This window comes from Mytilus edulis, chromosome 6 (genome assembly GCF_963676685.1).
Source record: "Mytilus edulis chromosome 6, xbMytEdul2.2, whole genome shotgun sequence".
NCBI classification, from domain to species: domain Eukaryota; kingdom Metazoa; phylum Mollusca; class Bivalvia; order Mytilida; family Mytilidae; genus Mytilus; species Mytilus edulis.
The window spans coordinates 90429043-90439957 of NC_092349.1; positions in this window are offsets into that span (position 1 = coordinate 90429043).

The window sequence follows — 10915 nt, forward strand, 5'->3', positions numbered from 1 at the left end:
GATGATGGGATTTTCCCCTTTCAATTTTAGAAACGCCAAGAATGTTTTGTTACTAGTCCGTCGGGCATTTTGGGTTACAAGTTTTGGTTGCCCGATGTCTAACTGTTGTAGTCCCGGGAGTCGGGCTAGTGGATTTCTTAACCCCTGTTATTTTTTCTGTATATATTCAAAATAACCTAAAAATGGTGCACATTTTTCAATAACCTGCTCACACTGTTTTATTATTCAGTCAGAGCTCAAACAAAAACAAGTCGATTTTTGATTTTGACTTAAAGAAGTCAAAACATGTATTTATCAGTGGCGGATCCAGAAATTTTCATAAGTGGGGGCCCACTGACTGACCTAAGAGGGGGCCCACTCCAGTCACGCTTCAATGATTCCCTATATAAGCAACCACATTTTAAAAAAAGGGGGGGGGGAGGGCGGCCCCCCCCCCCCCCCCCCCCCCCTAAATCTGCCTCTGTTTATTATAAAAATGTAGTTACAATTTTAGACTTATCTAAGTCAGAAAATGACAGACATGTTTAGGTCTAATTATGTTGATGTCTAAAGACAGAAAATTTATTACAGTCATTAAAGAATATAAATATTCTAATACTAAGTTTTATCTATACAAATCCTTGGTTTTATTATAATAACTAACTTAGTTTGAACATAATTTCATTGTGTTTGGTTGTACCAATATGTTGTAAGGGAAATAACTTGTGGATATTTTTGCAAATATTTTTTACAAATATTTAACATGAGAACTATAATAAGTAAATAACTCTACTATTATTAGCTACAATTAGTGTGGTATCATTGATAATTGTACTGTTTCTGTAGTTACATTCATTGATTTATTATTTCCTTGTTTTGTCTTTAACTTAAATGAATTAAATGTGCACATTTCTATTGAAGCAGTGGCTGGCCAACTTTTGTTCAGTTAACTTCATGATTCTCTGACTCAAAACTAGATGCATGGCTTTTCAGTACTTTTCATTGAGGGTTTATATGTGATGTTACCCCCATAAATCAAATATAAATCATCAAACACTTAATTATTATTTTCTTAAGAAAGGTGATTTTAGAAAATAGTTTTTGATATTAAAGACAAATTTGCTTACAATGAATATAAAGTGAGGTATGATTGCCAATGAGACAATTCTCCATCGGAGACCAAATGACATAGAAATTAACAACTATAGGTCATCTATGAGGGTCATTAACAATAAGTAAAACCCACTCTATAAAGCCAGCTAAATAAGGCCCCAAATGAAAAATTTAAAATAATTCAATCCAGAATTAAATATAAAAAAGATGTGGTATGATTGCCAATGAAACAAATGTCCATAACAGACAGACATTAACAAATATAGGTCACTATACGGCCTTCAACAATGAGCAAAGCCCATACCGCATAGTCCGCTATAAAAGGCCCCGATAAGACAATGTAAAACAATTCAAACGAGAAAACTAACGGCCTTATTTATATAAAAAATGAACGAAAAACAAATATGTAACACATAAACAAACGACAATCACTGAATTACAGGCTCCTGATGTTTATTTTACTAATATGTTAAAAGATAATGTGTGCCCGTTGATGCATCTTGGACAAACTTTATTATGGGGAAGATTCTATTTGCCACTTTACCCTCTCTATTAAAGTATGTAATGCATGACTATTTAAAAACATACATATTATATTAATAATGTACAAATGTAGATCTAGATGTCAATAAATAAAAACATGTACATGTAATTAGGTGAAATAAAAAGTAGACTGTACAACAGTAATCTGTTTCCTGTCTCTAAGGTACATGTATTTTCCTGTTTGGTTTGTTTATATTTGAATGTGTTTAATATATTTTTTATTTGTTTACAGTGATGGTAGTTTTTCATGTATTGGATGTTTACAATGTAACTAAGCTGAAGAGGAATATTGAGTCTCAGAGTATATATATATTGATGCAACACTACCGATAGTAAGTATTCATGTTTATATTTGTACAGTAAAACATGCAAAGTTGATAAAGTGGTTTTACACTAGTTAGTCCTTTTTTTGGGCCCGTTATAGATTGCTGTTCGGTGTGAGCCAAGGCTCCGTGTTGAAGGCCTTACTTTGACAATGATTTACTTTCACAAATTGTGACTTGGATGGAGACTAATGTCTTATTGGCACATGTACCTCATCTTCTTGTATTTATAAAACTAAAATCCTGTGTCAACCTATATAAACTTTACAATTTTTGTGCCCAAATATTTAGTACAAAATGTATTCGTTAAAACTTAAAATTCAAGAGTGTAGTCCTTGTTGTTGAAGGAAACATGTTAGAAATCTCAAGTTTGATTACTGTATATTCAGAAATTATTGCAAGGATTTTATTTATGCAAATAATGCAACTGGGTTATGTATCGCAATAATAAGAACTTGCATTCAGATACACATACATTTGTTTCACAGTTTGTATATTTGCCTAGAAAATTAAGCTCACATTTTTGTACTTTTTTTAAAAATTACAATAAAATTAATAAATTTCTACCTAGATGTATATGATGGTTTGTTTGGGGTTTCATTTAAATCATGTTATTACTCTATTGTTCTATGAACCAGTGAATAAAACTATATAAAAGCTACACATTAAAAACCAAACAAATGTTTAAATTCCTGTAAATATATATGTGTTGATATCAATTTATTATATTCCTTGGTCCAGATCACACTACAGTGGCGGATCCAGAAATTTTCATAAGTGCATGGGGGCCCACTGACTGACCTAAGAGGGGGCCCGCTCCAGTCACGCTTCAGTGATTCCCTATATAAGCAACCAAATTTTTTCCCAAAAAGGGCCCCCCCCCCCTAAATCCGCCTCTGAGTGTTGTGTTATTTTATTAACTTAGTCAGATTTTATTTGGTCATTGAATTGATTGCTTTTGACGGAATGATTATGTATTGTTTGGTAAATTATGTTGAATTTGGTGATATTTTGATAGGAAATACATAAAGTTGCTTGTAAATGTGTTTTTTTTAATGTATAGAATTAATTGAAATATCAAAGGCAAATAATTTAGAGATTTTCAATTAACTTGAAAAACAAGTAAATTCTAGTCACTGATTGTTTTGATTAAAATTAAACTGCTAGCTATGGAAATCATGGTAACTGCATGATGAATGAACCATTCTTAATATTATTTTTATATTTTTGAAACATTGCCCAGTACTGTTCATCAAAAAATATCTCAGTTGATAATTAAGTCTTCCATTGGAATTTTCCTTCTTCTTTTATTAATAACTGAATTCATTTTGATTTTCTAAATATCTATTTGATGTCTCAAAAGTCATAATGATTAGATGATCAGACAAGAATTAATTTATTTTGAAATTTATATATTTATTGAATGACGATTTGATTTTGTCTCTAGTCTTACAATACATGTTTATTAACACAGAGATATGTAGAGTATTGTGTGAGGCAGTCACAAATAAAACTAATAACAAATGTTGCTTAAGACATATGTGTACTTGGTGGCCGAGTGGTCTTAGTATTTCTACTACTGTATCACTAGCCTGTCAACACTGAACTCTGCCTACGGGCATGTGTATATAAAAAAGAAGATGTGGTATGATTGCCAATGAGACAACTCTCCACAAGAGACCAAATGACACAAAAATTAACAACTATATGGCCTTCAATAATGAGCAAAGTCCATACCTCAAAGTCAGCTATAAAAGGCCCTGAAATGACAAATGTCAACCAATGTAATAAAGAAAACTAACAGCTTGATTAATGTAAATATAAATGAACTAAAAACAAATATGTAACATATCAGCAAATGACAACCACTGAATGACAGGCTCCTGACTTGTGACAGGCACTAAATACAGAATGTGGCGGGGTAAAACATGTTAGAAGGATCACAACCCTCCCCTAACCTGGGACAGTGATGTGTTTGACTTAAATCTTAATTGTCTGGCTTTTGCTCATTGTTGAAGGCTGTACAGTGACCTTTGTTGGTAATTTCTGTGTCGTATGGTCTCTTGTTGAGAGTTGTCTCATTGACAATCATACCACATCTTCTTATTTTTATAATATTGTCTGTTTTCCTGTTAAGAGTCGTTTGTTCTCTTTTTGCTCAATAAAAACTGGCTGACCCCAAAAAGCAAATAAAGCTGAAAGTGGCATAAAGGAAAAGTCTATCAATCAATATTTTGGTACACACATGTCCTTCAAAAATAGATTTAAAAATATCTAGGTGAAACACTTAATGGTCCAAGTGTGACAAGATGTCTTTCAATGTGTTTTGATAAACAAATATAAAAGAATTTTTATACCCCCGCTTTGAAAAAAAGGGAGGTATACTGTTTTACCTCTGTCTGTCCTTCCGTCAGTTCGTCAGTCTGTCAGTCAGTCTGTCCGTCCCATGAATATTTTTCGTCACATTTTTCTCAGGAACTACACTACCAGGATTTCTGAAATTTGGTTTCAGGCTTGATATAAGTCAGCTATACTGTGTGATGCGTTTTCAGATTCATCACTCGACAACTTCCTGTTTACTGAACATTTGGACGGGGGTATCATCAGTGAGCAGAAACTCACAGTTTCACTTGTTTTTATTGTTTTACTTTGTTATGGCTGTTAAATTATATATTAACGCATTTTATTAGATATATATATATAGATTCTACCACTCACGCACTGCATGGAGTGTGATACGATATTTATCCACTAGAGTCAGTTAAATTGTCAAAAGAGTGGATAAATATTGTATTACATGAGATTTGGTGGTGAAATCTGGTAATTTTCTGTAATGATTTTCAAATAATATGCAGGCAAAATTTTCCTTTTTTCAAAGTGATCTGCAAAAAGATGTGTTCTTTCTACGTGACATCATCAGGCATGTTCACCTTTTTCATACCATCACAATAGGAAATTTAGAGGAAAGCAAGAAAATTCGAAGACATAATTGAATTTTAACCAATGAAGAAGTGAGATCAAATGAACCACACGTTGATTAAAAATTTTATACAATGTGTGCTAATAGGGATAAATTGAAGAAGAATTAGAGAAATATTTATATACATATATATATATATATTAATGATGACTATAATATCATGGCCTATTTATAAGCGGTTTATGTCTTCTGAATGAATTAATTACCAGAACAAAAACAGTTTTGACAATTTTAAACAATTTATAAACATAGATTTTAGATATATAAATATGATAATGAATTATTAAATACCTGAGCATTAAGTTTGTTATGTGTGATTGTAGATAAGGGAAGTTGTGTAAGATGTAAGACTCTTACTATTGACCGTGTATTTACCTTACCTATAACGAACAATAATTTCACAAGCTATTTTTCCATCATATTTAAACTTTAAATCTTGAATTGGTACTACAATGTATAATAAATGGAGCAAATTCTTTAAGTTGCCAAAAAGATCAGAAACTAGACAGCAAGACAAGATGTATGAATAAGTACGTTTGGTTGAAATGGTCAGTCAATTTCTTATTAGAGTTATTGCCCTTTGATCACTGCTAATGATGACAATTTTTCCCATTTTTTTGCATTTCTGACTTAAATATTAAATATTATGATATATAGATAGAACCTTAAATATGAAAAAAATATCAGCCAGACTAAATCTTCATTGAAGGCCGTATGGAGGAAATTTTCAGATGGCTCCTTATTGGAGTTATTGCCCTTGGATATAATTTTTTGCATTTTGCATTTACATAGAACTAGGTGAGCAACAGTACATGTAGGTAGATTTATTTATCAATTATATAAGTCCTAAAATTCTAAATAGAATAACACATCAACATTGATATTTCTATATCAGACTGTTCAACATTAGGATTTCTCTGATTTCATATCTAAGTGGGCGTGACTGTAAGAAGGGAACTATGTTATTTTGTTTCTCAAAAACAATTAAAGTTTAAATGATTTGTTTTAAATGACAATATTGATAAAGTAATTTTGATTCTAATTCAGTTTTACACAATATTATTACATATTGACAGCATATTGAATATAACATCATATCATCCCTTGAGATTCACATTTTGAGTTATCTGAACTCATTCTAAATCATTCTATGTCAGTGGAATAGATACGATTTATTGGTACAGAGAATTATAAATGGCTTAAATTATTTTTAATGATCAAAAAAACAATTCCATTGCAACTTTATGAAATAATGAGAAATGGTTTCTCATGCATAATATGATCTTCCAAAAGATTAAAACAAAATATTGGAAGATGAAATTAAAAAATTGGCAATTTTCAATATCATATTTTATTATTTATTAAAATAACTAAATCTCGTAAATTCACTGCGGTGTTAAGGTTTACATTAGGTTTTATTGATCTGCTATCATGGTAACCAAAATTTTCCATTGAAAAACATTTAAAAGTGAAAATTGATCCTTTCCATAACAAGAGGAGTCTGTTCAGATTAAGGGGAGATAATTTAACACAAAATTGAATGTTATGGCTATTTGTTTTGTTTCTGCACAATGAATTCAAACTACCTGTTACTGGATTTGCTGTACTTCAAAAGTGAAAATTACCAAGGATTTATATGAATCCCTTTGAAAAAGTTAATTACTGTAAATAGTTATTAGAAATTGATTTTATAAAATTGAGAATGAAAATGGGGAATGTGTCAAAGAGACAACAACCCGACCAAATAAAAAACAACAGCAGAGGGTCACCAACAGGTCTTCAATGTAGCGAGAAATTTCCACACTCGGAGGCGTCCTTCAGGTTTTTTTCCTTCAAATAAATAAATAAAAAAGTCTTTGTATGTTTCCAGAATTGTTACCCACATTAGAACTGGAATTTGAATTTAGTGGGGAGAATTTCCAATTCTTTTTGCCAAGCAATAGAAAATAATTTCTTACAAAATATGTGGCAAAAATTGGGAAATACATTTGCAGAAACTTTATTAAAACAATATTGAGGAAAGGTTTTAAATGTAAGAAATTTACAACTGTGCAAAACATTGCTGATTTTGATGGACTATGATATTTACAATAAAACACCTCCCCCTTTCCCCCTGGAATCAACTCTCCCATTGTGGGGTAGCAGAAAATAACAAATGAATTTATTTGGGTTATGAAATAATTATTATATTTATTGATGGGAGATAACTCTTCACCAACCAATATGTTCAGATTATTCCAACATTGTCAAGTTAACCACCACATAGTTTCTTATCCCTTCAGATTAAACAATCCATAAGAGAATCAATGATTATATTTCACATTCTCAGATTTTAAAGTTTATTGAACATTTACAGTTGATTTTATTTTTATTTCCAACTGATCGATGTAGAGCTGATACTTCAATTTTTAATCTTTTAAAAGTTGGTTTTAAGATTTTTTAATTGATAAGGTTTTGCCGTTTAAAATATTTATATTTGTTTTTAGCTACAGTTGACTGATTATGATTATTGGGAAATACTAAAGCGTAGTTTTTGTGATAATTTAAATTCAGGTATGTAAATATTCATTGTATTTGGAAAGGATGAACGGAGATACTTTAGTGGTCAGAAATCTGAGAAATTGAGCCTCAAATTTCTCTATTTTAGATAAACTTAAGGTTTGTTTTTCTAAGATGTAATTGTTAGATAAAGAACTGTTTTCATGGATGAAGGAGCCTCAGTGTTTACCTGACGTCTACCCCGAGTGTATATGGTGTATACATCCTTTTAAATATTTATGAAATTGGATTTTAATTTTCTGAAAAAACCCATGACTGTAGCGAGTCATTTCCTTCACAACTCCTGTATTTCTAAATCGTCTACAAAGTTTTCATTGAATATACACCTGTAAGTATTGGATATATTTCTTTGTTTATTTCACTTTAATTAATGGCATTTTAATTTTTTATACAGTCGGGGGGCGGATCCAGCCATTTTAAAAAGGGGAGGTTCCTAACCCAGGACGAGTGGTGGGGTGGGGTTGGGTTCCAACTACATGTTCCCATTCAAATGCATTGATCGTCAAAAAAAAAAAAGAGGGTGTTCAAACCCCGGAACCCCGCTGGATCCGCCACTGGTTAAGACTTTTATATGTTGAAATATTTATTACAATGTAGATGGTTTATAAACTGTAACCTGGGTACCAAGATCAACATTACAGTTCTCTATTTGTTTTGTGAACTGAACGACTTACTGATATTTTTTGATAGTGGTAAAAATAATATTTAAAATACAATGTATGGGTATATATATACGTAGCAGGTCATGCAAGCATGGTTGAAGCTTTTTAGCTCACCTGTCCCGAAGGGACAAGTGAGCTTATGCCATCACTTGGCGTCCGTCGTCGTCCGTCGTCTGTCGTCTGTCTTCGTCTGTCGTCGTAAACTATTTCAAGAATCTTCTCCTCTGAAACTACTAGGCCAAATACTTTCAAACTTTAACTGAATGTTCCTTAGGGTATCTAATTTAAAAATTGTATCCGAAGTTTTGATCTATCAACAAACATGGTCGCCATTGCTAAAAATAGAACATAGGGGTCAAATGCAGTTTTTGGCTTATAACTCAAAAACCAAAGCATTTATAGCAAATCTGACATGGAGTATTATTGTTTATCAGGTCAAGATCTATCTGCCCTGAAATTTTCAGATGAATCAGACAACCTGTTGTTGGGTTGCTGCCCTTGAATTGGTAATTTTAAGGAAATTTTGCTGTTTTTGGTTATTATCTTGAATATAATTATAGATAGAGATAAACTGTAAACAGGAATAATGTTCAGCAAAGTAAGATTTACAAGTAAGTCAACATGACGGAAATGGTCAGTTGACCCCTTTAGGAGTTATTGCCCTTTATAGTCAATTTTTAACCATTTTTCGTAAATCTTAGTAATCTTTTACAAAAATCTTCTCCTCTGAAACTACTGGGCCAAATACTTCCAAACTTTAACTGAATGTTCCTTAGGGTATCTAGTTTGTAAATTGTATCCGAAGTTATGATCTATCAACAAACATGGTCACCATTGCTAAAAATAGAACATAGGGGTCAAATGCAGTTTTTGGCTTATAACTCAAAAACTAAAGCATTTAGAGCAAATCTGACGTGAGTAATATTGTTTATCAGGTCAATTTCTATCTGCCCTGAAATTTTCAGATGAATCAGACAACCTGTTGTTGGGTTGCTGCCCCTGAATTGATAATTTTAAGGAAATTTTGCTGTTTTTGTTTATTATCTTGAATATAATTATAGATAGAAATAAACTGTAAACAGCAATAATGTTCAGCAAAGTAAGATCTTCAATTAAGTCAATTTGACCAAAATTGTCAATTGACCCCTTAAGGAGTTATTGCCCTTTAAAGACTTTTTCACAATTTGTTCATCATGTTGACTTACTTTAAAAAATCTTCTCCTTTGAAACTGCTGTATCAATTTCAGCCAAACTTAGGCTAAATGAGTTTCAGAGTATCTAGTATAAATTTTATATTTTATTTCCTTGTATGTCAAGAAACATAGCTCCTATGGCTAAAATAGAACATAGGAGAAAATGATTATTTTTTTTGGCTTTTGAAGAAAATAGGACGATCCAAAAAACATTTAAATAAATTGAAAAGCCAAAATAATCATTGATGAGAGATTTAACCAAAAGAATTAAGGTGAGCGATTCAGGCTCTTGAGAGCCTCTTGTTATAATGTCTATTTGTTCAGTTATTTAATAAATTGTTGAAAGGGTACTGTTTATTAAGGGTAACTGTTTATTTATTTTTTACTGGAGGTTATTAGGAGTGTATTGTGCTTAACATTACTGGTTGTGAAATTTTTGTCACCGTCTAATTTCAGCTGAATGTACTTAGCTTGTTATTTTTAATTCATATGTTTCCATCACATATATTTCTGCAGACAAATAACATGAATTAAAGTAGATTTTGTTTTAAAAGCGTTTTTGTTTGTTTGTAATATATATATATATATATATATTTATAGTCAATACTATATATACAGTGAGTTTTGCTCATTATCAAAGGTGGAATAGTGACCTTTAGCTGCTTACTTCATTTTCATTGTGTACAATCAGCCATACAAAAATACATCAAATGTCACCGTTAACAAGAAGATAAGAAACAAGAAAGTTATATATATGGGGAGAGAGTGTGGGGAATAGTTTACCAAACTAACTTTGTCCATACTTTTTTGTAATGAAAGTCGCATTGGTCAACTTGAATTGACTTTATATACTGATTGCTGAAATCATCCAATTTGTAGACAGGAATTAAATGGGTATTGCCCTATCTCATTTAGAAATTAAAAGACTGTTGTTTAAAATATAGTACCGTAAATCTTATTTTAAAGGTCTATATCTAAATATAGCTAGGTGAAGTCGAACTTGCAATATATTATCAATTTTCCCTTAAAAAAAATGTTTTTGAATTAATGGTTTGAGCAATTCCCAGTATACAAACTTATATTAGCTAATTAGTATTATATTACTTCAATCATTTTTGTTTCACACATTAAAACCACAAAAGTTTTTGCCTACAATTATAATACAAAATCCATTTTAAGACATTCATTTTTTCTCTTTTTTTTTTATACATTGATGCTTAGTCTACTGGCAAATACGAATCTTCAAAAAAAGTTACTTTGTTGGTTTGTACTGTCTCTATGAAATCTATAAACATGCTCAAATATACATAATATAGCTTTTAAAGGCACCATCAGTGACTGACCTTATAAATTTAAGGTCAATGTTGTTTGGGGTTATAATATAGGATGATGAATGGTGTACATTGACTGCCAGTTCTTCTTTCCATCTGTTACAGTTAAGTAAAGTATCCCTGAGGACATAACTGGTGTTTGTATGATAAATAATATTTATACACATTTAAAAACGTTAAATGGGATTTTTTTTTATCAATATTTTATTTGCTAAAACTAGAGGTAAGTTAT